Below are 16,353 nucleotides of genomic sequence, written 5' to 3' on the forward strand. Positions count from 1 at the left end.
GAGTAATTTCAAGACAAATACTGCACAAACATTTTGCTTTTGTACTTGAGATCCTCTCTGCAAACTCTCCTTTCATTCCAGAGAATAACTTCCTTAATGTGTTGTGTGTATTCCAGCACTACACATTTCCCTCTGTTCTTTATTACAGACAAGCAGTGCCAAGGCGAGTGTGAGGGGACATGCTTGGCCAGTTTGAAAATATTACTTGGTCCATTTGTCAGAGTACAATGAAACCAGATCCACTTGGAGTGAAGCAAGACCATCCGTATGTAACATCAAATTAGAGCCGGTGGTGCGCAGACTTGGTCTGTAAACACTGGTGGAGGGCTGGCATGGACCAGAAGGGCCTGGCCTCCGCTTGGCACAGATGTGGTTAACATAAGAGAGGAGGATAGGTCAGGGCTAACTCCTGCTGGCAGGTACTCACAAATTTGTTCTTAAGTAAATTCACAGAGACACTAATACATGCTTTGCCACCCGGCTGCATACTCACACGCAAAACCTCATATAAAAACACACCTACATAGACTCACACATCCAGCCAAAGAGTTCATACTCCAAACCAATATATGGATGTGTGTATGAGGGACTTCTACCAGATGTGCTGGGATACTTTAGGGTATTCGTAGGCCGTTAAACATTTCCTGAGCACTGCATGGCCCAAACCCCCCTCTATTCCTCTGCCTATAAACCGGTATTAGCTTACCCTGACACTTTTCTCCCTTGTCCCCCACCGCCCCACCCCACCCCGACTATGTAGGGAATGTGGGCCCAATTCAGCCGAATTCCATAAATTGTTGTCCCAACTGGCAGTAAGGCAAGTCAGAGAAAAAGCCACAATTTCGTTAGATTATGTAAAACAAAATTGCAGCCAAATAGCTGAACTCTTCCCTGAGCTAACAACATAATTGGCCCTCTGGGTCCAGTGTTTTGGAATGATTCTGGGCTTCCACGTTTTTTTCTTCCAGAATAAAAGAATGGACATACGGAAAAGTTGTGGTCTCATCTGACAAGAAGTAAACAAAAAGTATATGTCATTTTTTAGCCTCTAGTTTTGCCCACAGCTCAACTTACAGCCTTCCATTACTTTGTCTTTACCCCCCTTCCTCCCCAATCAGTCCAAGGCCTAGCCCCCCACAGAGAGGAGAAAGGAGGAGGAGGAAGGTTTGCGTCAGCCATCCACTGGCTTGTATGCCCAAATTATTTTCAGCTGTGAGCCAAGCAGAGGTCACATGTTTGAGGGGAAACATCAACCAGTTTTTTTCCTTCCTCCCCCTCTTGATTCTTTTCTCCTTACTAAAAATCGAAACAAAAATGAAAAACAGAAATCCTGCACGGAAAGGGGGGTGGCGGGCGGACTATAAAGAATGTATAAAGCCTCCTAGTTTTACAGTCAGTTTTTTCTGGGTTGGGAAGGGTGTTGCATATCACAGGGGGAGAGGAAAGATGGGAGATATGAACAGGGGGAGCAAATCGAAGAGAAGAGAGGGGGGTTGGGGAGACAGGGGTTGTCAAAACTAAAGAGGAAAGTGGATATTGCAAAGAATAATATAAGTATAGTGTTGCGCTGTGAAAACAGTGGAGGCTTTTAGGCTGTCCCACTTCAATGTTTAGAGCCCCGAGGCCAAAACAGAGAAGTGCTGCTTAGTGGAAATTAGAGTAAGACCTTAAAGGGTAATTTTGTGTTTTCACACAATTCTGAGTTACTGAGCTTGAACATATCTCATACTTGATTTATACATGCTGGACAGTGCTTCCCAGCACTCGCCTGAATCTGACAAGCAGTGGTGTCTTCGCATCTCGTAAAAGCAGTAAATTTGACAGCATTGCCAGTTTTACAGCATTCGGTTACTGAGGAAAGTCTTTTCAGGAGCAGTGAAGACTTTTGTCTCCTACAGCTATTGGCAACCATTGTCAACTCTAACCCCAAGAGCAAGATGGCCACCATAACAATACAGGGGCTGAGGGAAGCCATCTGCTGAGGCCAATAAAAACATCACGAGAAACAGCGACCCAAAAGACCTCTACCTGCCCCACCCCCTTCAGCTTCATCCCTGTGAGGTGTGACGGGCATGCTGAGGCAGAGGAAGTGGTATTGTTAATCAACAGCTGTGAGTCTTGGGTGGAGGAGATGGCAGCAAAAAGTGTGAATGGAGATGACTCAGAGATATTTATATGCTTTAGTTTTGAGAAATCCTGAAAAAAAAAACTGTAAGTTTAAGATTATTTTTACTTTCTATTCCTAGAATCACCTGTTGTCCATATTGTCAGTTTTTAGCTTATTTAACTAATGGCCTTCAGATAATAACAATTAAATCAATATATTTCATACAGGATAACCTCCAGTACCGGCCTCAGATAAAAAAGGATTGGTGCTCAGTGAACAGCACTCAATCCTAAACACCTTAAAGCCTTTAACTGGATCGGGATAGCAGCAGTCTGGGTCAGAGGCAGGGCATCAGAGCCAAGCATCAGTTGCATAACAAACTCTCCTGGAGATTTCTATAAGCAAATGGACACTGGGTATCTGGCAATGGACAGATTCCTATAAACATCACTCACATATACCACTGAGAATGGGATGTTGTTGTTTGTGTAGGCTTAATGACTTAAGCATGGTGTTGTGTTGGTGTAATAAATAGGATCTTAGTTATCAAATAGCACCACTTATTCTGTAAAATGTAAACTGAAGTTGAAAGCAAAAAGAAGGAATCAATGTATGTGTTGTATGGGTATGTGTATATGTGAGTAGGTATGTTTTTCCCAGAAGACTAGAAGTATATAACCATGCTAGGAGTTCTCTACTCACCAGAAAGCAAAAAAAAAGACATCCAAAAAAAAAAGTAAAAACAACTTTGCTAATGTTTCCAGAAGTGGGAAATGTAAAGTTTTGTAAAGTTTGACCTAAGGGTAGCACCAGAGAAACTGTGTTCACCTGTATTAAAATGGTTAGTCCTCTGTACAATGGTCTATGACAAAAAAAATCTCAGCGCTGCATTTTTGGACGCCATGCTTCTCTTTGTCAACCCCAGGGTCTGGTTATTCTTGAAAATATTTAGTTCTTATGACATACTGTCTGACCATATCTAAAGGCAAGTGTTTATAACTGTTCTCAAAGGCCACATTCGAAGGCAAGGTGGAAAGGTAGTCGCAATAAATGGGGGTGACCCACCACAATCAAACGTTTTGAGACAATGAATATCTCTGAAGGGCATTCATAGTATTGTATTTGTTTGTACCCATCGAGAATGGCAGAAAAACACATAAATCATGAATGAAGAGAGCTTCACAGGGAAGTTCAAGCCCCACTTACTTCTCACCACCACACACCTGGCAAGAAGTTTCAAACACAAACACTTCTAATGGGGCATAAAGGAAGCTTTAGGCATAGCATCTTTTTCAGCTTTAGCAGTACTAAATTCATTCATCCACTAAATTCATTCATTCATTCAGTGAGCTTCAGAGGTATCCTGTCATACTAAAATGGTGAACTGAAGCATTGGAAGTGGAAATTTTGATGTGTTAATGCCAAAAAATGAGAAGTCAGTAAATTATTGATGCATTGCAATTCATCCTTGAGGGACCATGAATGTTTTTGCCAATTTTAATGACAATTCCACCACTCACTCTGAACCTGACTCCAAAACTCCACACATCTGGCACCGGTGGTCTAGTCATAGAGTTGTAAATGAATCCTGGATCCACAAAGACTTGGCACACATGTGCACAGTATGTTAGCCAGCACACCGATTACTCAGCTACACAGACTGTTTTTTTTCTCGTTCTGAACTCACACAGTTTTGGACTGACAAAGGTAGGTCCAAGAATCAATGCGGAACCAATCAATGGCAATGTGATGACACACACTTGCACACACACCAGATTTTCTTCAGGCTGTGTCAGTTCTGAGTTGGTTTATGACAGCTTTGTTATCGGGACTTGAATGTGTGAATCTGACCCTGTAATTCTCTTTATGCAATGCAATGCAAGTATAGACAATAGCAAGTTGGACAAGTCGGCTACTATGGTTTGATATGTTTAAGTGTAAATATTTGGTGATGATCAGATAAAGTTTAGCTGTTGGAGTCGAATTAGCTTTATCACACTGTATGCAAGGTGGTGCTGTCATTGTTTTATAGCTAGCTGTATGAGGCCTCTGGGTTGTTGTCAGCGAGATGTTGGCTGGCTGCTGCTATAGGTGCTCTGGAGGCCGGCCTGCCTGCCTCTCCCCAACAGCTGCTTCTCATAAAGATTTCATCCTCCCCTCTATCCCTCTGTCCCTCCATCCCTCTGTCCAGCTCTGCAGAAACAGCTAACATCATGACATCAGCACCCCTCACTTGTTCTTCCCCACACTGCTCTCTTTTACTCTCTGTCATTTCAAAATACCTAAAAAGGGCAAAGTTGCTCGCAGCCCACGCTACATTTTGCAGTTATCAGGACATGGAGTCAAATGCAGAAAGCAACCAAAAAGTGGTAGCCCCTAAAACCACTTGCCATCCTTATGAGTGAGGTTTTATGTAAAACTGGGACAAGGAGAGAACATGATAGCTCAAAATGGGAATTATATACTGCAAAGAAGCAACGATTATTCATTTTCTTCTTTTTCTTTCTGTGCTAGGCTGAGTTGAGGACCCCGTCCCCGACAAGATTTGGCTCATTATAGCTTGTGCCAAATCCTTGCCTGTAATCAATTTAACGCACCACTGCACATTTAGCCAGCTCTTTCTGGAATGGCAAACTTGGCTGCTTTTTTCCTCCACGTCCTTCACTCTTTTATTTCCCCCTTTTCATCCTCTCTCTTTCATTCCCATTCAGTCTTGGAGTTGCAGGGAGAAAAGTATGATGGAGGAGGGAGTGAAGGATAGGAAGCAAGGATGGAGGGGTTCTGGTTTTTAATCTTTAGCCCCTCTTTCTCTTTCATATTTAGCTGTACCATGTCTTATGCTCTGTGGATGTGGAGCAGAGATTATTCACATGCAGCAAATTTGTTTCCAGTACTGCAGGGTAGCCAGATCCTGACATGAAGTGTCTGGTTTGTGCAATATGGGGATTTCACAATAACCAAAATGCTTCCTTGATCTGGTAGGTTTCGGAAAGGCTTTGCCTATGAAGTAGGAAAGGTTGATGGTAAAGGAAGGGATGTATGGAGAGGAGGAGGGAAGGAGAGGGTCTGGAAAATAAACAATGGAATTTTATCTAAGCTCGACAGTCTCCCTCTCTCTTTTTCTCTCTCTGTTTCTGTTTCTGTGTCCTGTTCAGGGCCCCTGCTGCTTTCCCAAGCTGATTTCATAGCAAGGCCTTGGACATGAGCCAAACAGGCCAACTCTATGACTATGTGTGCCTTTATCTGTATGTGTATCTGTCCATGCATGTGGTTGACAGCCAGAAAGTGTGTTACAAGCCTGGAAGCTGCACTCTTATTGAATTTATCCATTTTCCCTGCATGCCACATTTACCTCTCTCTCATCGTCATCTCTTTATCTCTCTGTTTTCTCATTCTATCGCACACATTTCTTTGCTATCAACTGGCCTTTCTTATCTTTCCGTTCTATATCCAACCAGAGACCACAGGGATCTGCGTTGTATGATGTGCAGTGGTAAAGATGCTTATCAGCTGGCCTTTAGGGGCAAAAGACAAGCAGACAGGCACGCGCATACACACACACACACACACACACACACACACAGTGCATGTACAAGCCATTCTGTTGCTGACTGTCTTGTCCAAACCCATTGATAGTCCTCCTGCCCTGCTGTGCTGTGTCCTCTTGCCCCTCCACTTCTCTCCCTGCTCCCTCTATTGTTTGGAGAGGATGGACGTGAGACAGCATTGAAACTGGGATAGCCGCAGAACCAGACAGGAATACATGGAGGATACCACAAACAATTAATTTCTCCCTGCATGTTTTTTTTCCTTATCAATCCTCTCTAAATATAACACAAGTATCCATTGTTGTATTTCTAACGCCACACATATAGCATTTCTTGTTATTGTGGTTGGCGTTTATAACTGAGACTCTTGACGGCCCGGGTGTCTACAGACTATCCCGCTGGGAGCTGGAAGAATGGGCCAAAATATTACCTCAGAAAATGTATAAACAAATCTTAATTATAATTGGAGCCACAGAAAAAGCCACTGTGGATGTAATTATGGTGCACAGCACAACCAAGGGACAGACCATTTAGGATGCTTCTTATGCATGAAATGAATAGTTATTTTCTTGTTTGTGCTTGTGCACGCAAACAGACAGGAAGTGAAATGTGACTTGCAGGAAGCTGGGGGAAAGACTGACCTCCTGTGTCTCCTGAAATAAAGACATCAAGCTTTTGCACAGCAAGTTTTCTTGCTGATGAATTAACCCCATACAGTAAGATCTTGAGTTCATTGTTGATAAATGGGACAGCTTTGACTACCACAAGGTCAAAATGGCAGAAAATGGAAGGAAAGCTCCAGACACACTCAGCAAAATCCTCTTAAAAGTCCTTCTCACTCGCTCCACCTGTCACAGTTTACAAATGACCATTCTGTAACAGTTTAACCACAGGCTTTTAATGGGGAGGGTCTCCTTCTCCCTTTGGAGTTTGTGGCTTCCATTCCATGTTTCACTAACTGCAAATGGTGCAGCTTCCAGGCTAATGATGCACCAAAGTCTTCAGTATGATAAGCCTTTAAGAATTTGGAGTCTTTGACACTGTTTGCCTGATAAAAGCTGAAAAGAAAGTGGATAATTTAAAAAAATATATGGAAGCTTTTAAGCCCAGAGAAGTTTTTGAAAAAAAGAAAGAAAAACCTGGATTGAATGAATTCTTTCATCTCAACAATTGCGTTTACCTCACCAACAAAGAGGCCTTAACTGGTTCACTGAAGAGAAGAGAAGCCTTTCTACTAGAGAAAAAGACAAGATCATCCCAATAAGAGGACAAAAAGGAGTGGAGGAGGAGGATGAATCTGTCTTGGAGGCAGAGCAAACAAATTTCTCTATCCCCCCATCTGGGAAAGAGTGTCGTGTTTCGCCTCCTTGCAGAGGTGGAGCATCTGTCCTTCTACTCCCTCCTACAGACATGTCAGCCCCTCCTCCCCACTGGCAGAAAGCTCCCATCAGCAGAGCTCCTGACTCATCCCCAGTCTGCTCCCAATTACCCCGCTGGCTCCACAGACCAGGGGTTCATGCCAACTCATCCCAGGAACCCGCTCTAAAACAGCTCTCACTTTGGCCTACATAACCCCATCCAACAGTGCCTCTATCAAATCCAAAAATCCACATTTGGTACATTTGCAGCTGAAACACCACTCCATCGTCAGCCAACCTCAAAGGATTTGGTGTTGCTAAAGGCCTCAGTATGCTTCAAACAAAAGTGCTTGTTGGATTGCCTAACAGCATCTAAAGCTACGTTTCTGTAATTTTCTGAAACAGAAAATCCAGCAGTCACATAGTCTTCACACAGCGATTGACCAAGTGTGTGGTGGGGAGAAAATAAGCAGTGTTAAAACTTCTCTCTTAAGTTGCTTTATTTGATTTGCCACATAACTACTTCTGTCACTTACAGTATAGAGTGCAACACCATGAATGCTTTCAAAGAGAGACTGTCTGAAAGATACTGCTTTTCCCATCTGCATGTCATCAGGCTTTTCACCCCACCTTTGAGTGTGGCTGCTCACAACAAGTATAAGTGTAAGAGTGTTATTTTTCTATGTGTAAGCCTTTACTTGTTTCTGAGCTATGTCAAAGATACATTTCTATCTACTCATGTTGGACAATAAAGTTATTATGAATCTGAAAAGTCACTTTCAAATTTTCTGTATTCAGCTCCCAATATACAAATTGGAACACACCATGGGCTCATCCGGCTGTAAGAGACAAGACCTTGGTGTAGATGCACCTGTGGTTGGAGCACTGTGGTTGGAGCAAGCATAAATCATCACTGACAGAGTAAATAAGGCCATTGACAGGAAGGCTAGCCAAACAAAAGAAGCCATGCAGCTCTTCCTGGCAATGAGCCTGGTTGTTTGGCAGGCAGTGATGAATTTTAGCGGATGAGGTAATTTATAAAAAGCCACAGGTAATATGCCAGGTGATAGACACACACGCCTTCTGTCGTCTGCAACCACAGCTGTATTCCTTTTCACCATGCTGTTAAACACAGGAGACAGACAAGTCATGTCTTACACCTCAGACAATAACTGTCTCCGCTGTTAACAATACCCAGAGGGACTGGATCTTACAGACAGATTAGGAAGTGTTACTGAATACACCATCATTCACAGGGATAATACCGCTCCCTGCAGTGAGCAGTATTTACAGCTATCTGATACTACATTGTGCTGACACACAACGTGGGATTTCTGAGCATAATGGCAAAACCTCTCCTCTCTAAAACAGACTCAGCCACAGTGAATGTGCAGCAGTGAGTCGACCTACAGATCCTTTCAACAATAACCTGGCTTCTTTAGCACACTAACATTATTCTCTGGGCCCCAGATCAAATTTCTCCTCCAAGCCACAGTATCTGAGCTGAGCTCCAATGCCAAAATCCTCTCCTCTCCTGTCTCCTTCCTGTTTTTTCCCCCCTTCATATTTTAAGGGTTCCACTGGAGAATTCCCACCAGAGCTCCCCCATCCCATCCTTGCTCCCCTGCTCCTCTGCATGCCTGCACAGAAACAGATTTTTATAATTCACCCGCCGATCCCCACGGGAGCTGAACAAGGCGAGAGCTTGGGAAAGTGCTCTTCCGGAGTATAAACTCCAGAGTCAGAGTCGAAGCTGACGTTTTTGACCTCCACACACCCAGTGACCGACAACTATGAGCCTGGGCCAAGACTGCCAGTGGACAAAAAATTGAGTGAAATGGAGAGGGGTGTTTAGCACAGCCGATGCAAGCCAAACTAAACTGATATAAAGATTCACGTTTCCATCGGCATCTCCTCAGGAACCTCAGAACAAATTGTCCTCAACACATAGAAAATATGTTTTGTTAGGCAGTTAGCAAAGACTAAAGTAACTGCAACAAGTGTGAGGACCAAAGAGTGAGCAGGTTGTGCACACCATCTAATTTGTTTTTTACTCTGTCTGATTTTTGAATTGTATCACTGTTTTATTTCTTTGTTTGTGTTGATTTTTGTTGTGAGGCATTTTGTGACACCCGATCTAGAAAAGTCCTTAAAAAGACTGAAGACAAAGCTCAACAAATACAACTATACAACTACATAGCAGTATAATAAAGGATAAGATTATTGTAAACCATCATTACACTGGAGACAGAGAAATAGAAAACTACTACTTTCCCAGCTCTAGAACTTAACAAGACAGTGTTTAGATATGATTTGGTATGATCAAAGCTCCTCTGTGTCTGCAGTGCGTCTGGAGTATCTACTCATTAAGTTGTTACACTTGGATGAACCTCCAGACACTGTTTTAATTCTCATTATAGACTAGATCCCTAAATTGACAGGTAAACAACATTCTTCTCATTCTCAGAGAAGAGAAGAGAAGAGAAAAGAAGAGAAGAGGAGAAGAAGTAGACTGGAACTCTTTAAATGATTGGAAGGTCATTGGTCTTACAGTTTTTCCATCTCAAATATTACACAGATGAGCTGCACATAACCAAACTAACAAACCATGTGGTAACCTTTTCCCATTTTGCTTGGAATGCTCATCATAACATGGCAACCCGAGCCTAAATCAACGAGCTGTACAGCCACATTAGAGTTACACTTTGAACCCAGATGGACACATTCCTTTCCAGATGGCAGCCTTCCCCACATACAAGTTTTTTCCCAAGCTGGACATGTTAAGCAAATGGTAAATGCATTTTCACGTGCAAGTACAGTATGTTAGTGGATGTTCAAGTATTTGTGGGCACGTGTTTGTATCCATGTTTCTATGCATGTTCTGGTCTATATTTCCATGTCTGTGTTTGAGTATGCATGTATTTGTGTGTGTGTTCTAAAGTGTGTATGTGTGTGTGTGTGTGTGTGTGTAAATGGATGCCACGGCCACACGCTGTGGGCACAAGCTGGAAAGCCACACCAAGCTGGCAACACTAGTGTATATGGTCTTCATCAGTAAGCCCACATCTAACATTGTGCCATCAAACTGTAGCTGGCTTTGTATTTGCCCCTCTCTCCAGGCTGAAACCTGCTAGAGATTCACATTCTGTATTGCAGTCTGTGTAAACAACGCAGCAGGACAGGGATTCAGCCTGCCATGTCCTCTTAAATGTCCCAATTAGAGTCGCAGCAACCATTTTTCCCCAAGCCATAGTCCGATTTCTTGTTAATACAACTCAGACACTTAGCAGAGTGAAACTGCCAGACAGAGCAACAGCTTGCAAGCGACAGGCTCTTTGAGAAACAGTGTGTGTATGTATGTGTGTGTAGGGGTTAAGGGTGCATCTAATAAAAAAAACATGGCCAGCTGCCAACTGGATAAATGCCTCTAGTATCCAGTGTGATGGTATGCATTATCCATGCATGCATGTATGTATGTGTGTTGGTTTGACTCTTACAAGGACAGGGTTACGGGTGTTTAAGATGGTATGTATTATCCATGCATCTTTGTATGTGTGTGAGTGAGGAGGGGGTTGGGGGTGTTTTTGATCAAGCTAAACCCATGGCCATCTACCAGCATCACAGACAATAACCCCCGCCATATCTTAGAAACAAGAGGAATTCTTTCACCATCTCCACAGGACGCATTTTTGCTGAGTTTGTCACCATGGTAACAACAGCAGCTCGGGGATGGCAGGAGATTGGCTCAGTGGGGTCTTTAGGTTGCAGGCCGCCCTGCAGAGTGCCTGTCAAAAGCCAGTTCCTGTAAAAGGAGGGGTTGATGGGTTGTAACCTCCTAAAGCCCTGCTGTCACTTTTCTGAGCAGAAAAGAATGGAGAAGACAGATGTTGCTGGTTGCATCGGCTAACACACACATACACACATATACAAAAACAGACCATGCAAGACTGCACGACAGTTTGTTATCAACCCACTGAGGAAGTTAAACCATGAAAAATAACCAAAGTTATCACGTTTTCACTTGACAACAGCAAAATGCATGCAGGCTACTGTACATATGCATTCACAGGCTACTTGTACACTGCTCATAAATGTACACATAAACAAACATACACATTATGTGTAAATATGTAAAAGTCTAGGGAAAAATGTATCAATGTAAAACAGGCATCTAATAGTTAACTTTCTTGCAAATTCAGCCAGTAGTGTCAACGTGAAGCTAAACACTGTTTTCCTGGATGAATTTGCACTCCAGTGACTCATACCAATCATCAAACTGATTTCCCCGCTTCAGCACGCTTCCAAGAGAAAAATAACAAGCTGATTCAGTTGAGAGAGATGACAGACTTGTCACGAATCATGATAAAAAACATCTGGTGTTTGAGTTTTCAGGAGTTTTCTTTTTTTTCCCCTCAAAAAGCATGTTGATGCAGACTGATGAGACATTCTCCTAACCTACACTGAGCAGATTTAAGACCTGTTTCATGTGTTGATGTGTGAGGCTGCATTTATGTCAGTGTGCATGGTAGAAATCATGAGTCAGGGAGAGTGAGAAGATGGATGGGCATTGAGCGAGAATGCCACAAATATGAGTGTGTCAATGTTTTGGCGTGAAGGACAAAAATGAAAATGAATCAGTGAAACAGAGGAAAATGTGAGATTGGAGAAAAATACCCTAAGAATGAATGAGTGTGTGTGTCTGAGAGTAAAATGAATCACTGAGAGAGGAGGACTGAGGCACTGAGAGCGTGAATATTCTGAGTGATGAATATAAGGTCACAAATACCCAGTTTTCCACCACAGTGCACATTGTCTTGCACAGCAGTCATGCAGACAGTCAGCCTCTGCCCCTGATTCAGAATGTAAACAACTGACCCAATCTGACAAACCTCTATGTGTGTGATAGTAACGCTAGTAACAGACACATGCACCCACACAATGGCTCCACACCAGAGCCCCTTTTCAAGATTGCAGGCCACTTATTACAACCTTGCTGACTAGCAGACAGTCAGTCCCTGTCTCTTTATCTCCAACTCTATAAACTTCTCCACAGTAGAGAGTCAGCCAGTCTCAATTCAATAAACTCTCAACCTTACCCAGTTAAGTAAATACAACGCCAGCACAGACAGAAACAGGAGACAGAGAGGAGGAATGTTGATTTGTGCTCAGTAAAACTTCTATTGACCTGCCGAAGCTGTTCATTTATGCCAATACGAAAATAAAACTGAATTTAAGAGGCAACGCTGAAAGTTGGTCCAAATCAAAGAAAAAACATCAGCTGCTATTTCAATCAAGCAGAATAAATCAAATGTTTCAATGGATATTGGAGTTAAAAATTATCCCAACACAGGCTGGTCTGAGGGGCCTGAGGAAGCTGCTGAGATGGATTATGTTGACTGATTGATAACCATCTCTTAAGGGTCATTGCTTAGAGGACATAACAGCCATTCCTGCTGCACTATGATATGACATCCAACAGAGCATCTGTTATCTAGAGAGATACAGTTGATTCACAACACACATATTTAGATGCTCAACTGAAATTTAAAGGTGCCACGTAGAGTTTTGAGCAGTAGCAGCACTGTAGAACAATATTTTGACACAAAGGTCTATTTATTGTTCTATTTATTGTATCATGAGTATATTAACTTTCTAAAAATGCTGATAAATAAAACAGGCTTTTATCTTAAAAAACAGTTTCTGTTTGCTGCAACTCCCCATATTGTCAGTCGGTGGCAGTTAAGTAACATTATTACAATTAAGAGAAGTAGGTCTTGCAAGTTTCATAATATTTCCAAACATTAAAAAAGGTTTATGAGGTAGGAAATGCTTTCGATATGTGTCTTAGGCCTTAAGGGTGCATTCTGTTGAGAAACAATGTTGCATTTGTTTACAATGAAACTCCACATGGTGAATTTAACAGACTATTTTTGGTAAGTAAAGGATCTGAATCATTACCCTATTTATTTGTCCTGGAACATATCAACTCCTTACCGTAAGTTTCATTACAACAGTAATTTACTAGTGGTAATCACTTGGCAATCAAACACTGGGGACCAGTGAACGTCTTCATTCATCAGTTGATAAAGACTGACTCTGGATGTAGTGCTGTCTTCTGTGTCCATTTAGCCACTGTCACTGCTTGTGCTAATTGTCTAATTTGTTGATATATTCCAAACAGACTCCTGTTGCTGCTGCTGGAAATTCAGAATGGATCGCTTTCTGTGCATCAGAGTATTTTCAAGGTCTAAATTTTGGTATCTGGTTGAATGAGAAAACATAAAAACTTTAATCTAGTGGCCATTAGTTGAATCATTTCATAATTCCTGCAATCATTGAGACCTGTATGAGTTGTAGGATCTCATAATGAAAAACAATTCAAACCCAACTCCACAGTCTCAGTAATGCCTGATCATGAATCTGCAAACAAAATGTAATCCCTAATCACTGGAGAGATGACTTTTTGGAGCCACCTGAAGCTGAACTCCTCCATCCTCCCTGGGGAGGTTTCCACCCCTGCCTGCCTCCTCATAACAATACAGGGGCTGGGACTCTGCATGAAGAGGTGCCTTTGTTCACAGCCAAGAATGCTCATCTCACTTATCCTCTCCTCTCTTTTCTCTCTCTGCCCCTCAGCAAGCCAGTTTGGAATGTGATGGTTTTAGTGTGCACTTAGACTGTTATCCAAATGGTCACCAAACCATCTATCTCCACTTTGTTTTCCTTTAATAAGCAGATGAAAACCAACAACCACTGTGTGTGCATGTGTCCTCACGTGCTCAGATACTTCAGTGAGGTACAGATGAGTCTCTTGTGGGCAGCAGTAATGGACTTAGCGCAGACAGTTTGAGACTGGCTACTTGAGCAACACTCAGGCATACTTTATCATGGAGCCACAGCAGTCCAGAATGAAATATGGCTCAAACAAACATAGACAAAACCACAGCCTGACATGTACCATCCATATTGCTTTTAACAAGCATAGATGTACATTCTGTACACTGACACGCACATGCACGCTGACATGTTCAAGGTCACACGTGAGGATGTACATTTGGACTGCAGAGAATATATAAGTAGAGTATAAATAGAGACGGATCCTAAAGCAATATAAATGACTTTCTGACTGAGCTGGGCACTTTGGTTCAGTTGATTGCAATACTCAGTCACCATGTGTCCAGAATACTGTATATAAAGAAATTACACATTAATTTTACTGCAACATTACTGACTTTGTTTTTAAGAAAACCATGCAAACACACACACTGTCACACACACATGGACAGTCTTTAACTCTTCACATTACCTTTCTGAGCTGGGTGAGCCCTGATGAAGTGCTCTTGGAGTAGTTTCTCATTTTGCGTAACCTGACCCCACTGAAGACAGCATCCACTTGCATGGTTCCTTTCCTTCAGAGAAGTTTGCCTTTCCCCCCCTCTCTCTTTCTTCTTTGGTTTTTACACCCTTACTCCTGCCTCCAACTTTCTCTCAGTTAGCACAGTCCCTGCCTGCACACACAGAGAAAGACACAGAGTACAGCTCCGAGCGCACAAAAAGTTTGAAAAGGGCACAAAGGCAGGGAAATCCCTCCTCCTGTCCAGCCTACTCCAGGATAAAATGTTTACAGCTCTTTCTCCACTCTCGGCTCCCAAACACACACACACTTACTCACTCACTCTGACTCCTATCTCTCAATGACGATGGCTCCTTCTCTTTCTCTCTCTCTCTCCCCTTCTCAAACTTTTCCCACCCCTCCTTCCCTCATGCTACCCCCCTCCCCTTCTCCCTTCCTCCTTCTTTCTCCCTTCTCTCTCTCCTCCCTCTCCATTTTCCATCATCACCCCCTCCCTCCACATCCCCTCCCACCCACCTAAACCCCCCACTGCTGAACTAATCTGCAGCTGGCCGGGCGATTGGAGCCCTGGTTGCTGAGGAAACCAAGTGTCCTGCTCAAAAAAAAAAAAAAGGAATGGAGCAGGAAGGGGCAAAGCTGAGCACAACTGAATACATAAATAACAGCCTCCTCTGGGAGCCAATTAAAGAAGCCCAAGGGCCACTCTTCCTATCTCAATAAGGGGACAACATGTTCATCTATTTTATCTTTTCAAGATTTTGTTTACTGGTTCACATGTGCCATTCAACAGCAACATCAACAACAACTACAAGTAGTGCAGAAGCACATAAGTGGTGAGCACTGAATGCTGTGTGCGGTGAGACAGACAGAAAATGGTTTGGCAGAGTTTGGGTTGATTACCGCTGACCTCCTCTAAATGACAAAACACAGACCGGGGAGTCCAGCTCACAATCAGGCCTACGGCTGCAGAATAACTCAATGGTCCTGTGGAAAGAGCGGAAAAAGAAAGTGAGAGAGCAGGAAACAAGGCTGGACATGCATACTGATGGCCAGTGTGATTAATAATTAACCTGTTCAGCCCCACAGACTCTCATTGGCAAGTCCAATATTACAAACATATGCTGTAAAGACAAACTATGTTCAAAGTCTGAAATCTTTCATAATGAAAATATATCATACACAGACATGGGTATCAAATGCTGCACAACAAGACATTTAAAAATTTCCATTTGATATAAGAGTGAAGTCATTAAAGTGGCACCTTTGATTTAAATACTTCCCAAAAGAAAAAGAAAAAGTGTTCTACACATTAGCTTCAGTGAAATTGGGGCAAAGACATACTTTGACATACAATGGGAACTTTGAAGCTCTTGGAGGAAATTAGGAAATGTATGGGGTCTATTGGAAACAATGGGGCTTAATGTTGTTCACTGTACGCATACAATATGTAAACAAAACAGACACCATTATGCAAATGATAAAAACTGTACACATGATCAGGGATCCAGGTTGCACTGTGATTCAATTTGAACTTTCAGAAGTGCAATACGGCAAAGTATCTCAAAAACAAAAACATACAAAGGGGCCTAAGTTGCATTCCTGCAATCATTTCCCTGAGCAGCCTTCATAAAGTATCTAACAGCATCACCTCGGCAGAGCAACTATTCTGCTGACCTCTGAGCCTAAACCCTGACCTCACCTTTGAAAGGCAAGAGAGATCTAAAAAGCCTGGTTTGTCCATCAATAGCTGTGAGGGGAACAGGGTGGGAGGTGGGGGCTAGTAACATCTGTTTGGCGTTTATCCCACCTTATTGTGTTGCTGAGTCCTCTATCAGGCCTACAGCTGGGATCCTGGGAGCGTACTGAGCCCACTGTCCCGGGGACACACACCGTGACTGGGAACATGGTTAGGACAAGTTCTCAGTCCTTGATGGTGCGTAGTAGGCTGTCTGTAAGACCCCTAGTTTAAGCAGAGGAAATGACAAT

The 16,353-nt window shown here is 42.7% G+C and overlaps 1 protein-coding gene across 2 annotated transcripts in view; it reads right to left on the reverse strand.

The window, feature by feature from the left end:
• Positions 1-16,353, reverse strand: part of si:dkey-82f1.1 (DENN domain-containing protein 2A) — a 34,645-nt gene that overhangs the window by 17,557 nt on the left and 735 nt on the right. The window contains exons 2-3 of one of the 2 annotated variants that reach the window (XM_051073207.1): positions 15,275-15,351; positions 14,320-14,521 (exon numbers count right to left, since the gene is read on the reverse strand). The gene's annotated coding sequence lies outside the window, so the exon portion shown is untranslated. Of the gene's footprint in view, positions 1-14,319; positions 14,751-15,274; positions 15,352-16,353 lie in introns of those variants that run through there. The other variant, XM_051073206.1, reaches the window with a different exon arrangement.

Source organism: Lates calcarifer, linkage group LG10 (genome assembly GCF_001640805.2).
Source record: "Lates calcarifer isolate ASB-BC8 linkage group LG10, TLL_Latcal_v3, whole genome shotgun sequence".
Classification (NCBI taxonomy): Eukaryota; Metazoa; Chordata; class Actinopteri; family Centropomidae; genus Lates; species Lates calcarifer.